The following is a 21792-nucleotide window of genomic DNA, read 5'->3' on the forward strand; positions in this document are numbered from 1 at the left end:
GATGGAAAATCTAGGTTAAATCACAAATCACAACATATTACGGTAATTTTTGTAACTGCATTACTCCAAATAACAACCACCGTTAAGGACACACGTGTTATCAAGCCAAGGACAAAGATAGCTAACCTTATAGAATATGCATCATAATACGTACTAGCTAACGGGCACATGCCATAAAGCGAAAGACTAGTACGAGCGACCCGATTCCACGCAACCAAGAAAACTCGCGACGGTCAACTTTTTTCCCGAATTTCTCCCGAAGTCACTGAACCCACGAAAACGAGGTACTCGAAAAGTTAATGCAACCGTGGGACTAATTGCGACCAGTTTAAATGACACCTACTTATTCCCAAAGTGTATGGGTAATTATATACCATCGGGGGTCTTGTTAGTCTGGCCGATCGATCCTGCGCAAACGCAACCGCGTTTTGCAAAGTAAATGTTTGCTGCAGTGCCGTTCCGACTGGCGGGTGTGTCGCACGTGTGCGACGGTGTAGTAATAACGTAAAGTGATGAATGGATACATTGTAAACAACATTTAATTCAAGAAAATAAGATGTAAGTTTTTTGTAAAATTTTTTCTATGGTATAAATAGATGTATCGGTGATTTTTGTTATAACGGAATTCGTTTATGAAATAATTAAGGTACCAAATTACACCAAATTGCATATAACGGTTTAAAAATAATTATGCGAAAATTACAACTGATTTTCGCATCGATTATGACAGCACAATCTGAATAGGTACACAAATGAAAAGCATGTGGAAAAATTTATTTTCAATTCAGAATTTTTCGCTCAAACCTCTACATAAATGTGATTTATAAATATTTTAATAATCCAAACAATATCACATCTGAGTGCATATTACATTTTTTTTTATTTTCCGCCATAATATTATAATTTTTCCTTGAAATTTAATAATTTTAATGAATAAACTGTATTCGGTATAAAATATTATTTATTTAATAATAAGAACCACTCCAAAATTGAATTTAGACAATTAAGTACATTCAAAACAAACAACCTTGGTCTTAGAACAATGCGCCGAGAAACAGCCAAAAAATTGACTTTCAAAAGTAGAATTACATTTAAATAAAATATTGTAACAACAATCACAAAAAAATTATTATAGGTACTACAATTTGGTGCATCTTACAGAAGTAATGCGCGCGTAGGCCATTTATTGTCGATCGCCAATTAATTTTTAGATGTTTTACATAATATCTCTATAACAATGACCCTAATGAAAAAATGTCATGATAATAATTCGCAGAGAACGAAACAAAAAAACACAAATTTGTCATTTTACGCAAAAGTTTTTGTAGAATTTCTGTATTAAGCTCTCATCTCAGTAAAATATTATAAAGAGGTATGATTATTATAATTATGAAGGTAAATTTCAAATACTTATTTTTTATGGTTTTTAAACACAGCCTGGTTACCTACATATACTTTCTGATAGCATCTTAACATTTCTTTACAGAATCTGTAACACGGCTCTATCTAAGGCTCCTTCTTTCAAATCGAATAACGAAAATCTTTTCTTATAGTTGTGCATTAGTTTTAGAGGCTAATCATTAGTCTTTCAAGAAATCAGCCATTGGTTTTCAAGATATAATGATTATTTTTAAAATTTTGATATTCTCAAATACTCCCAAAATTGTGAAGAATCCAACACCACATACATCAAGATTTAGTCCACCAAGCCGTATAAAAATAATACATACTTAATAATATATACTTAGTACTTACATGCATACATAGAGCCAAAACATAAAGCAGAAGTAATTTTATAATGATATAAGCTAAAACTCCATTTGCCTGTTAATATTTGTCTCTATGGTCAAGATCATGCGATGATACAGCCATTTAAATTCTGAGGTCAAAAGAGAACCTTGGTCACTTTATAGTTGACTTTCCTCTTAATTCTAAGCAAATTTTATCAAGTACTTTTGCTATTATTACTCTTTTAATCTTAATTATTTTTGTAAAAAAAATTGAACAATATTGCACAATTTCTTCGTAATTAATGTTTTTGATGTCCCCTTTTTTACTGAGTTATAAGCATGGAGATAAATAATGAAGAAATCACATTTATAATATTTTTTTTGTTTCGAAATCACTACACAGAGTGATTTAATATTTTAAACAACTTCACTATTTTCTGTTCATCATCATGAACGATACTACTCTAATTGATCTCTCATTGAAATTTGATAATTGACCACAAACGATTTTCAACATAAATGAACAAATTATTTTATTACTATCGTGTTAAAATGTGAATATTTGTAAAATTGTAACAAAAAAAATTGTAACTTGCATGAAAAATATTTGAGGACAACGTATGGTACGTTAGATTATAGACTAAACTATACCTATAATATAATTGTAGATAACTTATATTAGTGCCAATTAGCAATTAGTCAACATATAAATAAAATTTAATCCCTTCATTATACAAAAATACAATAAACATAACATTGGTAGCTGTACTAAATAAATAAATTATTAAAAACCAAATAGGTATATTTCTATTACATTAAATAAACCAAAAACTTAGTCGCATTCAAAAATAATAATTCATTTTCATTAGCAAACATGAAAACATTTATGTCATTTTTTATATTACTAATATTATAAATGCGAAAGTTTGTGAGGATGTGTGTGTGTGTGTCTCTTTCACGCAAATACTACTGAACCGATTACAATGAAATTTAGCACACATATAGAGAGTAACTTGGATTAACACATGGGATAGGTTTCATCCCGGAAATCCCACGGGAACGGGAACAATGCGGGTTTTTCTTTCAAAACGCGGGCGAAGCCGCGGGCGGAAAGCTAATTTATTATTATAAAATTATCTAAACGAATCGAATGTTATATTCCTTTAGTTTATCAAATACCCATTTTCTTATTTATGCTTTGATTGATTTTTTTTTAATGTAGAGTAAAAACTCTATAAGGTCTTTGAATATATCTTTAAATTAATAATACTGATAGTGGCATTAATTAATTCTTCAATTAACTTAGAATTTAAATAAGATTATGATTTAATTAACCGACTTCAAAAAAAGGAGGAGGTTATCAATTCGGCCGGTATGTTTTTTTTTTTTTTTTTTTTTTTTTTATGTATGTACACCGATTACTCCGTGGTTTCTGAACCGATTTACGTGATTCTTTTTTTGTTTGATGCGGGATGGTGTCGAATTGGTCCCATAAAAATTTTATTCGGATAGGCCCAGTAGTTTTTATTTTATGAGCATTTTTGTCTGTATTTGTAAATGTTGCAAGTGCAAGTTTGAAGTCGTTTGTTTTTAACGCAGTTATTGACTTGTTTGTAATTACGTAGATATTAAATACTTTGGTTAAATTGCTTGTTAACGAAATTACATTTCTTCGTAATAGACACAATCAATTGATTTTCCCTCTTACAATAATTACAAGATTTCTTTGCTTATGACTGATTTAAATATCAATATCCATTCATATCTTTTATTACATGTAAGTTTATTTATTAAAATATTAGCGTATTCATTAAAGCATTACGGTATCTTATTTGTGTACTCCACGAATTATATTTATTTATCACTTTGTCCTTATTTATTATTATTATCCAGTACTTAAAGCAGCTGACATTCTGGATGTCATAAGGGGTCACTGAAAATCAGTGCTGAGGTATTATGCCTCAGGTATCCTGAGTGGCTTCCTTTTTTAGCGCATGCAACCACACATATATTAATTATGTCTTCTATTACATAATATTTAAAATTTACAATGCTATTTTATATGTGTGTTGTGTGTGTTGGAATAAATGTTTTTTCTTTCTTTCTTTCTCTTTCTAAATTTTGACATTCCTACAAAACAATTCTAATTTTATTTCACCGTAAAAGAGAACCTCCTGTTATAATTATTTTAATTGACAAAATTAAATCAATCTAACAAAAATAAAATTTTTAGTTTTAAAAATATTTTCTCAATTTTAATTAATATTTTTACGATTATTATAATATTAGGTTTCGTAAAAATGTTTGTCGTCACTTCTTTCATAAAATTCCTCATTAATTAGCTTTGTTACAAAGAGATTTCATTATAAAATATGTACCATATTTTGTGAAATGTGTGACGCCAGATTCATACATTTCATAAGATATTATTTTTAGAAATATTATCGAGCATTATAAGTTATTTATCAGATCTTTACTAAGTATCTTAAATTATCGAAGTACGATAAAAATTGTTAACTTTTTAACAGGGAACTTTTTGGGGTTTCATGGCTGACTACCATCTTTCAGCCAAAGCCAACCTCACCTGCTCGCGGTGCACCCTGCTGACCAACAAACGAGGCTCTGGCGATTTTTACTAACAGTGGTAAAGCTACAGTTACATACAAAATGTTTTTGTATGTAGCACGAGTGGGCAGTAGCTTGTCCGGGGTAGTACCACTATCTCACGTAAGACCTGCGTAAAGCATTCCTTTGCGTTTCGCAAGAGTAAGTGAGATTGCCGGATGCCCATCCCCTTCGCCCTTAAGTAATATGACAGCGGTACTTAATAGAAAACTACCCCAGGAGGGTACTAGCATGTCTCATTCTAGAGAATCCCTCCCTGAGTTCACTAGCTCAGGCTGCCCCACGTATTCTGGGGGGGGCAAATTACCGCGCATTTATTCTGCCAGGGGTAAAAAAAGTAATCATATTTCGGCAACCCCTTCCACAACATTATCAGTAGATTTCTGCAACATTAGGGGATTGAATTCTAACCTCGATGCTGTACACCACCATCTGGAGACAGTTAAGCCGGCCTTACTTTTTTTAACGGAGACTCAGATATCTTCTCCTGCTGATACATCCTATCTTAATTACCCGGGCTATGTTCTGGAGCATTCATTTGTTCCTCGCGCCGGAGTATGCGTATACGCTAGAGAAGATATCTGTTGTCGCCGCCTAGGCAATCTTGAAGGTCCTGATCTATCTCTGCTATGGCTACGTGTGGACTGCGATAACCATCCCCGCATTTACGCATGTCTATATAGGTCACACAGCGGAAATACCGAAACTGACCGACTCATTGAGCATCTCCAAACTTCGATCGATACGCTGCTTCTAAGGATCCCATCGGTCGAGTTAGTGGTTCTTGGCGACTTCAACGCACATCACGCTGATTGGCTACGCTCTCGCACTACCGATCATGCAGGAAGATCTTTTCATGATTTCGCCTTGGCCTACGATCTCTCGCAACTGGTACCTTCACCTACGAGAGTGCCAGATATAGAAGACCACACACCATCTTTGTTGGATCTCTTTTTAACATCCTCCCCTGACAACTACGAAATCAGCGTCGTCGCTCCTCTTGGTTCTTCCGACCACTGCCTTATTCAGTGTTCAGTGCCTTTAACACGTCAATCGCAATCTCGGTGTCGTCATGCCAGCAGCCGACGTGTCTGGCACTATAGGTCGGCGGACTGGGATGGCATGCGGACGTTTTTTTCTTCATATCCATGGAGACAAGTTTGCTTCGCGGATGAAGACCCAGATGCCCGCGCCGACTCCGTCGCTGATGTGGTGCTACAGGGCATGGAGCTCTTCATTCCTAGCTCTGTGGTACCCGTCGGTGGGAAGTCTCAACCCTGGTTTGGGCAATCTTGTAGAGAGGCTTCTCGAATGAAACAAGACTGTTATCATGCTTGGACAGAAGCGCGAGCTACACAGGATTCCGACGTCAAGCATCTTAAAAAGATGTACAACTCTGCCTCCAGATCATTCAAGAAGGAAATATCTGTAGCGAAGTCAGAGTTTATTAATAGAATTGGTAAGAAGTTGACTCACTACCCTTCGGGCACACGTGCATTCTGGTCTCTTGCCAAGGCTATCCAAGGGAACTTTTGTCGATCGTCGTTTCCACCGCTGCGCAGGTCTGATGATTCCCTAGCCCATACTGCAAAAGAAAAAGCCGATACTCTGGCAACTCTTTTTGCATCGAATTCGACGTTAGATGATGAAGGGAAAGTACCACCTACCATATTACGCTGCAATAGCACGATGCGTGAAGTAAAATTCACGCAATCTGCAGTTCGTAAAGTCCTTCTCTCTCTTGACACTCACAAGTCGAATGGGCCCGACGGCATTCCTGCAATCGTGCTTAAGACTTGCGCTCCAGAGTTGGCTCCGGTATTGACGCGCCTGTTTCGATACTCTTACGCCACCGGTATAGTCCCTAGCTCATGGAAGACCTCCTTAGTACACCCGATCCCTAAGAAAGGCACACGCTCCGACCCATCAAACTACAGACCAATCGCAGTCACCTCCTTATTTTCCAAAGTGATGGAGTCCATCATTAACAGTCAGCTCTTACGTTATCTAGAGGATCACCAGCTGTTAAACGACCACCAGTACGGCTTCCGTCATCGTCGCTCGGCTGGTGATCTTCTTGCATACCTGACTCACCGATGGGCTAAAGCTGTCGAGAGTAAGGGGGAAGCGCTGGCTGTAAGTTTAGATGTAGCGAAGGCCTTTGATCGGGTGTGGCACAAGGGGCTTCTTTCCAAACTCCCATCATATGGTCTACCCCAGAGATTGTGCAATTGGGCAGCCAGTTTTCTTAAGGAACGTAGCATCAAAGTCGTTGTCGACGGATATTGCTCCAAACCCAAGCCTATTAATTCTGGTGTCCCACAAGGCTGTGTATTATCCCCCACGCTGTTTCTTCTGCATTTCAATGACATGTTGCAAATACGCAGCGTTCATTGTTATGCAGATGACAGTACTGGTGATGCCTACTATGCAGGCCAAGCAAAGACCTCTCTGGAGCAAACTAAATTGTATCGAAGCAACCTCGTGTCTAACATTGAGACCACCCTAGAGAAAATCTCGACTTGGGGCCAATCAAATTTAGTTGACTTCAATCCGGCCAAGACACAGGTTTGCGCGTTTACCGCCAAGAAAAGTCCTTTTGACGTATCCATTAACTTTCAGAACACCCCTATCACAGTAAAACCTAGCATCGGAATCCTTGGGATCGAAATTACGTCTGATGTCCAGTTTCGCGGTTTTTTGGAGGACAAAGCTAAAATAGCTTCGAAAAAACTAGGGGTGCTCGCCAGGGCAAGACGGTACTTCACACCTGCTCATCGCCTGCAATTATACAAGGCACAAGTCAGGCCCCACATGGAGTACTGCTCTCACCTCTGGGCCGGAGCGCCCCAATACCAGCTCCTACCATTGGACCGCGTACAGCGACGAGCCGTCCGAATTATTGACGACCCTGAGCTTTCCGATTCGCTAGATCCACTTTCACTGCGGAGAGATGTTGCATCTCTATGCGTGTTCTACCGGATCTATAACGGGGACTGTTCTGAGGAACTTTTTGAACTCATTCCAGCTGCTGAGTTTCATAATCGCACTTCTCGCCACAAATTAAAGTTCCACCCCCACCACCTGGATGCATGGCGGTCTACCACAGTGCGCTTTTCCCGACACTTTCTACCGAGAACGACGACCTTGTGGAACGATCTACCATCCTCAGTGTTCCCAAACAGATTCGACGCAGAGACCTTTAAGAAAAGGGCATATATATACCTCAAAGGCCGGCATCACATTCGCGGTGGACCTAACATCGCGAATGCTTATGGGCGGCGGGCATCACTTTCCATCAGGTGACCCGCCAGCTCGTGTGCCTGCTTAGGCGATAAAAAAAAAAAAAAAAAAAAAAAAAAAGGGAAATTACTACGTAGTATGTATCCAGTATGTATACTATGTATTATAATATCTGTGGTTTATACTATTTATTGAATTTCCAAATAAATCAAATAAATACCTTGATTATTAAACTACAACCGGATTCACTGCATCATCATTATATTATCTTTCTAAGGTACGATAATTAAAACTTAAACTATTTTTTATTGAATAGTTAACACAATTTATCAAACAAATGATCAAATTAATAACTAATTCATTAATTATAATTAACCTAAAAACAGGTCTAAATGATGGCTTTACATCTCCAAAATTAACAATACTGGTTATATAGATAGGTACATTTATACGATTTAAACATAACTAATAACTATCCTACTAATATGTATTATAAATGCGAAAGTTTGTGAGGATGTGTGTGTGTGTGTGTATTTGTTACTCTTTCACGCAACTACTGAACCGATTACAATGAAATTTAGCACACATATAGAGGGTAACTTGGATTAACATATTATAGGATAGGTTTAATCCCGGAAATCCCACGGGAACGGGAACTATGCGAGTTTTTCTTTCAAAACGCGGGCGAAGCCGCGGTCGGAGAGCTAGTATATAATAATATGTTAAGAGTTCTTTTCTACGTCAAACGTTTCGTACCTACGCGAATTGATAAGTCACGATGATCGTGTTATATTTACCATTTTCGTGAACATACAAAACGCCACAACAAAGTGTGTTAGAAATTTTGTCAAGAAAAATACCTACTCAAAAATCTAATTTAAAAATTGTTTTTGTTTTTTCATTAATGGCCGATTTTTCAATCCTTGGATAAAACTTACCCGTCCAATATAGTATTACACGATAATATTAAAATGTCACGTAAACTGTCAAATACTGGCAATTAGAATACATTTCATAAATGGTAGTTTAATACGTTATTCGATGAATAAGTTTTAACCAAGGATTGAAAAATCAGCCCTAAATCTAGATAGATAAGTAAACTCAACACTACCAAAAATAATCCAATCTTAATAACTCTACATTTTTAATCTTCAGTTACTCAACTAAATGCTAAACCAATAGAACAACAACAACAACCAAAAAAAACAAAAAAAAACAAACAAATACCTTACGCAGTTTGAACGCTAAGCACAGTAAAGCGTGGTATTGTTACAAAAGTAGTGAAAGCAAAGGTTCTAGTAACACGAGCCTGAGTCAGTCATTGCGACAGACATACATGCATATTTACTATTTGTTAGTACCTACATTGTTTACTTCTCTTTATTTCATGCAAAAAATTAAAGAAGTGACTTCTTTGGCAAAATTCAAAGATACCAAAATCATCGCCTTATTCCATGATGTGACGATCTCAATGCGCCTAAAGAACTTAAAAAATACGGAAAAATATTGAGTCAAAAGCAGTTTTTAGGCAAAAAGACGCGGGTGTGTTCATTGCATTAAGTATATAATTTTTCATTGCACACGATATTATATATAAGTAAAGTAAGTCGTTAAATGGACAGATTCAGAAAAATAAGAATCAAAATAGATTTTATGATAGAAAATTAGAGTGTTTTAATGTAAAACTATTATAATTTTTCTCGGAATGACATACCTAAAACGTGCCTAAAACAGTCTTCAATTTCTCATGAAGAGATCGTTGAGTTCCATTTGGATCATTAAAAACCTAATATTAATTTTTTTAAATAATGCATTAAAGAGAAAAATTCCAACGTAAAGGTTTAACCTTCGAGGGAAGGTACTAAAATGTTTGCAATTTTATTTTGTCGAAATAACCTAATTTAAAATGAAACAATAAACAATGGTCGTACGGAACAGTAACTAAAGAGAAAATAGTTACAATTTTAAACGACTACAATTTAATAATAACTGTAGATAAAAGTTTTTTTTTGTCCCTACACTGAGGTATCGCGAAAAGTTAGATTTTACTTCAGTCAGTGTAAGGCCAGGAGAGCTACCTTATAAAAACATTCACATAAATCGGCCCAAAAATGATTTATTTTTAGGAAGTTTGTTTTTTTTACCGCTTAAGCTTTTCTTAAGCTTACGCTTACGCTTACATTAACAATGTAACAGGAATTGTTTATATTTTAAAGAATTTTTTTATTTTAAATAGGCGATATACAAAACAGCATTTAAAAACAAAATTTCACAACCTGTTAACTATTAATTGTATATGTATCTCGATACTTTGGAATGCCATAAAAACATTCGAACAATGAACCAAGGCCAGACCTCTAGTAGGTCTTTTTACAGTTCACAATTGGCAATTTTTTGTACATAATTAAATAATAGTCTGTTTTCAAGAGCACAAATGGTTGAAATTGATTTGTTGAAATTCAAATTTTTATATTTTGGAAGAATTTACTTTACTTACATACTTTAGTCACATCACATCATACATAATGAATAATGTTTCAAGGATGTATGACAACAGCGATGCAAATAAATTTATTTCAAAATATTTTAATCGAATAACAATAAAATCAATATCCTTAGAAAAAAATACCTATACCTAGTTACCTAAAATTAAAAATATTGCTAAACAAAAAAATTAAAGAACGTCAAATATTACACCATATTAATAGATACCTTTTATATTATGTTTCGTAGATACCTTTTATATAGGTTATTTTAATTCAAGCTATTTAGCTACAAAATAAATCAAGACTCGAAATTGTACTGTTGCTTTTAACTGAGATTTACAGCAGTTTAAATATGCTAAGAAAATTCAGGGTATATTATTTAGTTGCCATATTATTTGGCTGTTTAAATTGTGAATCCTTACTCATCATAGAGTATTTTTTTAAATGAATAAATGTTTTAACCACACACGTATTAACCATTTAACCGGTTGCTTCAATAACAATCGTGGACAAATAAAAATATAGGTATAATATGATCAAATGAAGGCTAAAAAATACATGACTAAACGCTTCTTAATAACAATGCCGCCATTTTTTTACAGAGCTTTGTTAGTTCACTTTGTGTATGTGTATGTGTATGTGTATGTATGTGTTCACAAATATAATATGTGCTTGAAAGATCATTTATTTTTCAATAAATAACTTTAACACATTTCGGATATACCTACCTAAAAAGGAATTTTATTATAAGACCCAAAAAGATAAAATCAGCTATAAAAAATACAGTTCAATTTAATTGCACAACAAATCATATCAATAAAAATATTTTTTACTCCAAAATTATAAAGCTGTTCAACCACTAAATTCGAAAAGCTATCACTTTATAACACATCTTGAAGCATAGCTGTAAGCGAATCCTTTAGACTCGATTTTGATCCACTATAAGCAGACAGATTTAATTCAAACTTTGTACACACATCAGTGAAAATACAACAATTTCGTGTTATTAAGAGTGATTTTTAGTTTTTTAAGGTGAAACTTTTATTACATCGTCTCAAACTTTTTGGTCTGTGTAGCGCATGTCGCGTGTATCGCGGCTGCCGAGTAGGTATACCGACCGTCACGCGACATGCGCTACACAAAGCAGTGTTCAGAACCGTTCGAACAGTTTCACTTTTACCGTGGTTTCATAAAACCACACAACATTTTTTTTTATATTCATCATATACACAGATGCTAATGTATGCAGCGTAAAACATTGTACGCGTGACATTCAATGAAGGATCTATGTACATGACTCACTCTTACGTCATAGAAAACCGGAAAGGTATTTAGGCAACATCATAATTTCGTGGTCATCGAAGTTGACACTGCATTACGTAGGCGCGTGCTATTTGTATACAAATGGGTTATATGAAAAAGAAAACAAATTTCCAATTGATATATTTATTAAATAATTTGAAGGCAGTAGTAGGTATTCGTCAGTGTAGGTAGATGATCCTTAATAATTAATTAAATCAAAATAATTTGGCGATTAGGTTGTTCATCACTTCATCGTAGTATAAAAACACAATAAAATTAAGTCGCTTCCCGCTGTCTCTCAGTACAAACTGATGTATGCAAGATAATGCAAGATCTTTAAAACGGATTTCAATGTGTTTTTTTTTAAGATAAAGCTGTATAATTTGTTAAGTTTTAGACAACGCATGCAAAATCGCGGGCGAATAGCTCGGATTTCATTGGTTTTTTCTTTTAAGATAAATAGTTCTCGAGGAAGCTATATAATTTGTTAAGTTTTAGACAACGCATGCAAAATCGCGGGCGAATAGCTAGTGATAAATAATAACAAAAAGAAATACTTTAAAACCACCTTCTTACAATTTATGCAAAAAAGATTTATAAGAAGTTTGCTTAGTTAATTACACAAGTTTAATGTTCAGTAAATTTTTACAAGCTCCGCCATTTTAACCTCAGGGAATAAAGAAGATTCTAGGTAATCTAATTAACCTTTTTGATTTCATAATTCCATTATCATAAGATTGAAATTTCCAACGGCTATTAATTAATAGGGAATACGTATTTTAAAAGCATGGTGCAATATTTTGAATTTAGTTTTTTTAATTTTTAAGCAAGGAGATATTACAATAGTTTGATAAACCTTTGTGATTAAAATTAAGTTTGGTTTTGTTTTCGATACCTTGACAAAACTACTAAAAGAAACACGAGTGTTTAATTTCTTCTATCATTATTTGCTATCTATCAAATGATAATTTTGATTAAATAAGTATAGCATTTAGTATACCTAAAGGTAGCTTAATATCATTGTTATTTTAAAATATAAAAATCTGGGTCAATTGTCAAGTCATATTAAATTTATTTTCATAGCAAAATTTTACGTACCTAATTGACGAAAAATAAAAAGCATTGTTATTCTAAATTAAAAACATTACGACACATATTTTTGACATAATTATGAATACATTTTTGGCTTAACTTTTATACAAATCTAACTAATGAGTAGGAATTTTTTGTTTTAATTCAAATCTTTCCACTATGTATTGATAATTTTGATCATTATGATTACCTGTTTTTCTTTATATTTCATCCATTAGGTATGCTAATTTTGCTTGATTTTATTTCAAATTTACATAAAAAACTAAGCAGTAGGCGTTGCCGACAGAAGTGTAAACATGTAACATAGAAATTTTAGTAAGTATTAAAATTTAATAACATTAGCATGTCAGTGACGTGAGAAGATTTTCGTCTGCCAAAACGTGTTCTACGTGGAAAACAGGCTTTCTGATGATCTAACGAATGTCAATGTTATTGAATACTATCTATACTTCCTAGAACCGCCCAGGGAACCAACCAGGATGTTAAAAGCAGTATTAATACCAGTGTGAAAAATGACAGCTCTATACAGGTCGTCTAGCGCCATTAGTTTCTCACACTGGCAATAATATTGCTTTAAGACCCTGCTAGTAACCACCAAAGGTTAACCCTAGAGTTATTTATTATAGGAAATAAACATCTTAACAATAGAATGAATTTTTGATAACAATTTATTTTCATAACAAGAGTTCAGTAACCTGTAATCTCCGATTATTTTCAGCCGAAACTTTGAAAGGAGTAATTAATTTATAAGGCAATTTTCTATCTAAATTCGTGAAACAAACATTTAATAAACCAGGGGTGATTGGCTTCCTTATTGAAAAGAGACCGTTAACTTTACAGTGAATTTCAAGCGGTTAATTCTATGCTAATTTATTATGTATTGTTAATTTCAACGCAGCTGTTTCTTATTATAATTGAAATTACGCAAATTGCATACTATACTGAAAAGGAGTACCGTTTTAAAAACAATGTGTTAAAATTGTATGAACAGTTTTTAAATTCAAATATAATTTAAAATGAAAGAAATCCTTGAATTATGTTAAAATGTTTATTATATATTTTAATGTTTTACAGTCTGCATGTTATACTGATCTGTACAACTTTAATAATATTACAAAACATGCTAAACAATCAAAACTTACAAATCATTTTCTCATAAATACAACAAGAAAGTATTTTATTTATATTTGAAATACTGAAAACTTTTACGTCCAGTCCATTATTGCTCTACTTCAAAGCCCCTAAAAATAAAAATCGTGAAGGATTATATTTTGACCTTAAAACTTTTGTAAATCCTTCAACAATCGCCCATAAAGAAGCTAAGCAATAAATATCTAGCTAAGAACAGAATCCTGGCAAGGAAATTTCAATTAAGATAACCTACATTTTTATTCTCCTTACTCTCTGTTTTTAAATGATTTGATATAAATTTTATAACAACGCAAGTGCATATAGCTAATTAATCAGAGGAAAAGAAGATAAAACTTTAATTTTATCATAATGCTCAATAACTTGAATAAAAATCATTTTTACACGCTTTTTATTAGCTTCACCTGTATGTTTGTAACCGACTTCTTTGGGCGCAATTTTGACCCACTTTAAACGGCCAGATTTCGTTCAAACTTTGTAGATTTATTGAGGACCGATGACAATACACTAATTTGATAAAATAAATAATAGTTTAAAAAAACTAAAAAACACGCATTTTATAGAAAACCGAACGAAAAGCGTGTTTTTTAGTTTTTTTTAACTATTATATTATTATTATAATACCAAATACGCATAAGTAAGAGCTTCAATCGGTGCCTTTCCTTAACCAATTAATATAACTTCATGGTAAATTAGTAAAATAATAGTTATTAATAAGTAAAATCCTAACTAAAAATTAATTGACACATACCTATACAAGCAATTGACCTGAATTTCTTCAGCGTTAGAAATAAATCTGGCATTTTAAATGTAAACAATTTTGATAATTACCCACTTGTTTTAATCGTGTTAAAGTAGGTACTTATATAATGTGTCATTCATTTTAACTGTCATCTAAGAATTTGACCGATAATATGCTTCACTAATCATAGATAAAACAACGATTTTCTGAGTGTTTACTTAACCGAGTTTACAGTAGCTAGGTCCGGGGTAAGTAGACCTAATTATTGTTGAATTTCCTTAGATGATTACGTGCTTATAACCTTATGGTATATAGGGTGTCCCATTGTCGGTATACGAAGCTCAAAGGAGGTTATTGTTTTGCATATGCTGAGTACGTAAAAAATACTTATAAAATTCCAGACCAATTTTTTTTTCAAATAGATGAATTCTTAAAACTCTATGTGTTTTCCCTAACAAGCAACCCGCCCAACTTTGCCACCCGCACGTGAGCTATCGTTTAATACTTTAATACATACTATGTTTTTATAGACAAAATGCTCACATAAGCGAAGCGTTATATGCCGGCTTTGCGAAGCTAGAGAGGAAAACATGAATTTTAAGGAAAAATTTAGCAAAAAAATTTTGGCGTAATTTTGTTGTTTAAGTATTTTTTATGTGATCAGTGTATGCAAAACTACAAGTCCCTTTGCGCTTAGTATACCAATAGTGGGACACCCTGTATACTTATTAAATAAAAATAAACTAAAGAACACTTTTTCTCTACATTTCATTAAATGGCTTCATACTGAGAGAGGTAGCAATATAGATGTATAAGTAATAATATCTATGAATTAAACTTAATTTTCACCCATATGTTGTTTAAATGCTTAGCATATTTTTTAAATTATATTTTAACTTAAGTATTTCCAAAAAGGACTGGAAAAGTTGAAGAAACAACGCATTTGTAATTTCTTCACAATATAATAAAACGTAAAAGTATCTTCTAAAAAGAACACGGAAAACAGTGTAATTTCTCCATTTCAATTGCTTTTCATTAAAGTTATTATCATTCATGACATTCAAGGACCATTCTTATAGACAATAAGGACAAAAGGAAACCATTTTGTACAATTTGCTACGGATCTTTATAATAATAACTAAATATATTAGCGGCAAATTTGTTCAGCGACATATTTTGTACTTTTCATAGAAATATTTGTTTGCCATTGGTATATAATAAAAGTATAATAATGAAATATTAGTAAGCGCCAACTGTTGGTATATGAGACTTATCGACTATTAAAACGCTAATCTATTTAAAAAAAATGTGTGCGTGTACTAGTGTACACACGTAAGAAGTGAAACTGTAAGAAGTGAAACTTCTTTATGACCTTATTTTTCAAAAAATAATTTACTATATGCAACTTTACAGAAATACGTCGAATCACGCGTGGTAGGGATAAGAAAAAGATGGCGCGTAACGGAAAAATGTCACGCGTAACGGAAAAATGTTACACTAAATTTTTTTCAACCCCGATAAAGAAGTTTCACTTCAATTAAAAGGCTAGACGAACATGTGTGGAATTCAAGTAAAAAGACAACGAATTTTAACCATTTTATTTTTCTCATGATGATTTCTTTAGAAATCTTAAGTTCGAATCAATATGTCTTTAACTTGAGGGACATTGTTCTCTTAACACAATCATAAAACGTTGTTTGGTAGATAATAACGTAAAAAAAAACTAAAAATAAAGTTCTTAGTATAAGATTTTTCCCTCGTATTATTAGCCAAAATATTTTCCGTCAAAAATAGGATTTTAATAAGCTTATATTATCCATAATAGAAGCAATCATAGAGCTTCAGCTTAATTAATGACTGGTAACCGCGAGAGCCACGTGGTTGCGAAATTTAATTAGAAACTAACGTTACATAAAGATAATATTAATTATACTATTCTATAAACGATAATTTTGGAATTAAGCTTTGTTGAGAAATGGTCAAGTAGCATCGCGTCAGCTGTTTCGCTCGTTTCGTCAAAGGATATCTTCTTATATATAAAATTCTCGTGTCACAATGTTAGTCTGCATACTCCTCCGAAACGGGTGGACCGATTCTCATGAAATTTTCTGTGCATATCGGGTAAGTCTGAGAATCGGCCAACATCTATTTTTCATATGTACCACGGGCGAAGCCGGGGCGGACCGCTAGTATTCTTATAGGAATTGTTTCGCTGCGTAGAAAAGTCGCATACCAATGTATATCCTTGTATCTATCTATGTTCAGAAAAAAAGCAAGTCATAAAATGGCTCCATTGCGTCATAAACGAAATAAAGAAACGAAACACACACATTTATAATATTAACTGGCTTTCCACGCGCAGCTTCGCCCGCTTCGTAAAAAAATAAACAAATTAATACTAAAACCTTTCTCAATAACTACTCTATCTATTAAAAAAACTTCATCAAAATCCGTTTCGAATTAAGTTTTAAAGAACTAAAGTCTAAACATACATAGAGACGGACAGAAGGCGACAGCTATTTTATTCTATATTATGTAGTGAATAGTGATTCAGGATTATTTTGACTTAAGTATTAGTTACATTACTTATTACATACTTACATTTTTCCTAACACCTCAACTCTATTTCATCTACATATAAAAATGGTGAGTTTAACAAAAAAAATATCGCTCTATTATTTATCCTTACTTTAATAAGATCATATCCTTTAACACAAATCCAAAAGGATCTACTGAACGTAAATTTTCCATTCAAAAGCATCCTGTATAAGCCAGTATCTTTTGTATAGAGTTCAATTTATAGGAACTAGTTTTCTCAGATGTGTACAAAAAGTCAAGGCCGAGCATTATCCTTCAAGCTGGCCTACATTTTATTTACAAATAAACTAGAAACGCAAGAAGTGCTAATGGATGATTTATATGCGTAAAAACTAAAGTTGCATTAATTCATTGATAGATTTGCATTGGTGCTTTAGACATATCTAAATAGGAGATTTTATGGTTTATTTATGATAGATAACAAATATTTTTCTTATATAAACATCGTTCTCTCGCATTACTTAATTATAACAGTCAGTCATTTTTATGCAGTAAAAATATATTTCATTTAATTCGTAACTTTGCGCCCGCGGCTACGCTCTTGTGAATACATCTATTTTTTTGCCAAAAAATTGGCTCTATCCTTTCGCAATAACTAGTCAATCTATCTAAATTTTAAATGGACCGGTTCAGTGGTTTATAGTACCTGTATTTGGTACTCTATGATATCTTTAAACTATTTTTATATATAAAAACGACTAATATTCATTAAATAGTGCTTTTGAACTTAATTATGTTAATAATTAACATGCTCGTATCACGGAAGCTGCAGAAATCAATAATACAATACTTTTAATACACAATAGAAGTATCCATGACATATAAAGAACAGGATCTGAAAAATCTTGTTTACAATACCATTTACAAATCTTCCGGATTATAATAGAGTAATAATTCAAAGTATTCTTGGAAGATACGAACAATTTATCGTGGGAACTAGTTATTATACAGCCTGTCGGGTAAATGCCATTCGCTGTAACGTATTTAAGCAAATGCTATAACATTTAATTTTGCCGGTTAGTACCTACGTTATTATGTTATGTAACGTCACTGAAAAGTGTAAATGTTAAATTGCTTTTTGTTTTATATTGCATTGTGTGTTAGTAAGTTTATTTTAATAGATTAATAATTGATGTACAAACTCTCAAATTTGTTTTTTTAGATCATACTTAACTTCATATAAATTTCCCTTCCATTAACAGTAGAAAAATTAAAAATTTGGAAAATCCAAAAGTGCACGCCTCATAATTTTTTTTAATAAATATTTATTAATTATTATTTTTGTTTATTTAATAACAATTAAACCACATCGAATCAGACCCTGAAAAATGAAAGGGTTCTATTCCTGAGCATACTCAAGCGTAAGAGAAAAAAAAAGACTCGATTAGTAAAGTATTTCGGTCGCTATCGTGTTAACAAGAAAAAGGATCCGCACATACAGACACACGGACGTCCAAGACAGAACTTTTTTAAACTGTTTTTTAACTAGTTTAAATAACAAAAATGACATCAAAAATATCATGAACGTTAAAAATAGTGTTTTTTCTTAATATGTGTGTGTATGTATTATCTTACAAGTGCAATGTATGATACATAAAGACATTTTAAGTTTGAAAAATCAGATGTTTTGCGCGAAGTGACAGTAGTACCCACCTCAACGCTTCGCTTATGAGGCGTGCAATATAATATCAAAATGACTATATTATATTATAATTCAAAATCTCGACATTTTTTAATATATTTTATTTTGATATTTTACGTTGTTACAAGGTTGTTATAATGAATGTTTTTTGTCAGGTCATGTCAACCTTTTCGTTTGCAATTGTAAAACATAATGTTAACGTGTAATAAACGATTTATTGTCTACTATTTTAGAGACAATATTTGCTCAGAAATCTTTGTTCTTAATGCTCTTGTGCAAATAATTTACATGTCACTTAATATATGATCATTTATTGTAGTCTAGTCACGATTTAAAGTTTTAAAGTACCTACGCTCTAAAATGATACCTCCATATAATTCTACAGCATTTTGTATTCAAGTACTTTAGTGTTTTATGTGCTGCATTGTGTTTATGTGGTACAAGAGCAGTTTTCTGACCTGAATGTGTCTCTTGGATTACGACTTATATTTTTAAAACCTTCACCTTGGACTTTAGCTTATCTTATAGATCAGAGACTTTAGATATTATTATTGTTTTAAACTTGGATGTTATATTTTAGTTAAATGTAATAGTTTTTTAATAAAAAATAATATATAGCACGAAAACTTAAAGCTTACCTACTCACTATTTACAAATTCATTGACCTTTGTCATAAGAGACGAATTTATAATAGCATAAAATATTAGAATTATATTTTAGAATGAATATTTCTATATTTAGAACCAGAAAAAACATCTGTCTGGTGTTCATAATGGAATAACAGCTTATATATGATAAGTAGTAGTATATAAAGTCCCTAGTAATTAAACAATAACAGCTTATAAATAAGCTTAATATACTAGATATCAGTCTGAGCTTACCATCAGGCGTGATCGTGTTCAAGCGCTTCCCTATTTGTACAAAAAAATCCTTTAATAAAACTGAAAGTTTTGAAAATCTATCTTGTTTCTTTATATCTCCTCGCCAATCTCAATCGTGATTACCTTCATGATTGGCTTACTTACCTTATTATCTCATTTTTTCGAATACAGCCAAGACCACTTCCATAGTTATGACATATTAAAAAAGAATTAAGAAAAAACATGATTGATTCATTATTATTGAAGCATGATATTTAAGCAACCGGTCGCCAACCCGCATGCCCAGCGTGGCGACTATGGGTATTTACCAATTATGGCAAGCTATTCCCAACCACGGCCCCCAGTTCCCGGTAGTTCTACTATTCCCGGCCACGGCGGCGGTCGTGGTAACGGTAGAACAGGGGGTGCGAAGAATCCCCGGGTTACGGTAGGCCGCCAAATCCAACTGACCCTTGCAACGTATAACGGACGCACGCTACGGCTCGATGAACACCTTGTGCAGCTCGAAGAGGAGTTAAGTAATATAAAATGGCATATTCTTGGGTTATGCGAAGTCCGAAGAGAGGGAGAGGACACCATAACTCTTGAATCGGGACATATCATGTACTTTAGAGAAGGAGACCGCCTTTCTGAAGGTGGTGTTGGGTTTCTGGTCAACAAAGTCCTCTGTTCCAACATTGTAGAAGTCGCAAGTGTGTCGCCCAGGGTTGCGTACCTCATACTTAAGATCTCTAAGAGGTATAGCCTTAAGGTGATCCAGGTTTACGCACCAACTTCGGCACACTCTGACGAAGATGTCGAAAAAATATACGAAGATGTATCTAAAGCCTTACATTACACCAAAAAGGCACACTACAATGTTGTGATGGGGGACTTCAACGCTAAAGTGGGAACGCAAAGTTGCAGCGAATCGGCGATAGGACCGCACGGTTTTGGAGTCAGAAACCAGAGGGGTCATATGCTGGTCAACTTCCTCGAAAAAGAGGGACTGTATTTGATGAACTCTTTCTTCAAGAAACAGCCCCAAAGGAAGTGGACCTGGCAAAGCCCTGATGGTAGGACCCGTAACGAGATTGACTTTATCATTACGGACAAAAAACGCATATTCAGAGATGTCTCAGTGATCACAAGGTTTAATACGGGCAGTGATCACCGTTATCTTAGAGGCACTCTGAATATCAATTGCAAGTTAGAACGAAACCGATTGATAAGGTCAATACTCCGGCCCAGTTCACTTCAAACCGTTCTTGAATCTGAAACTTTTCAGTTGAAATTACAAAATAGATTCGCCTCCTTAGAACCCACAAATGACGTTGATCAAAAACTCCAACAAGTCATTGATATTCTCAGGGATGAAGGTAAAGGGTTGTTCAAAATAAAATCTACCGGTAAAAGGTCTAAACTTTCGCGGGAGACCCTGGCTTTGATGGACGACCGACGCGATAACCCACAATCAGCTTTGCCAGCCCAAAGGCTATTAAACAAAAGGATATCCACGATGGTTCGGCGCGACCTTAGATCCTATAATACTCTTGCAGTTGAAAAAGCAATTGAGCAAAATCGCGGATCGAAAGTGTTCGCGCAAAACCTAGATAGATCTTCACTGACAAAGCTGACAACATCTACGGGGAGCGTCTTGACATCGAGGCCGGAGATTCTCGCGGAGGTTGAAGACTTTTACAGCCGCTTGTACACTTCACACAAACCTAAGCCAGCACCATCCAATAAAGACCCCAGAGCTACCTTAACTCGCCACTACACCGATGAGCTTCCCGAAATCAGCCTAGACGAATTGGAGTTGGCCCTGAGGCAACTTAAAAACGGAAAAGCCCCTGGAGATGACGGAGTAACTACGGAGCTTATCAAGGCAGGTGGAGCTCCTGTCCTAAAACAACTTAGAGACCTGTTTAATTCTGTCCTCTTCACTGGGAGAACTCCGAAGGCGTGGAGCGAAAGTGTCGTGGTGCTGTTCTTTAAAAAGGGGGACAAAACCCTCTTAAAGAACTACAGGCCCATATCACTTTTGAGCCACGCCTATAAATTGTTCTCAAGGGTCATCACCAACCGTCTCGCACGAAGACTCGATGAGTTTCAACCTCCGGAACAGGCCGGGTTTCGCAGTGGATTCAGTACCATAGACCACATCTACACAGTGAGGCAGATTGTACAGAAAACAGAAGAGTACAATCAGCCCCTGTGCATTGCTTTTGTGGATTATGAGAAAGCTTTCGACTGCATCGAGACGTGGTCTGTTCTGGAGTCCTTGCAGCGCTGCCAGGTAGACTGCAGATATATCGAGGTG

General features: G+C 34.0%; 1 protein-coding gene across 1 annotated transcript in view; it reads left to right on the top strand.

The window, feature by feature from the left end:
* Positions 1 to 448: 448 nt before the first annotated feature.
* Positions 449 to 21792, top strand: part of LOC149482510 (proton-coupled amino acid transporter-like protein acs) — a 51075-nt gene continuing 29731 nt past the window's right edge. The window contains exon 1 of the mRNA XM_089704338.1: positions 449 to 558. The gene's annotated coding sequence lies outside the window, so the exon portion shown is untranslated. The remainder of the gene's footprint in view (positions 559 to 21792) is intronic.

The sequence above is a fragment of the Colias philodice genome, chromosome 15 (assembly GCF_061535455.1).
Source record: "Colias philodice isolate Cphi_HAF_F1 chromosome 15, ilColPhil1 Martin Lab GWU primary, whole genome shotgun sequence".
NCBI lineage: Eukaryota > Metazoa > Arthropoda > Insecta > Lepidoptera > Pieridae > Colias > Colias philodice.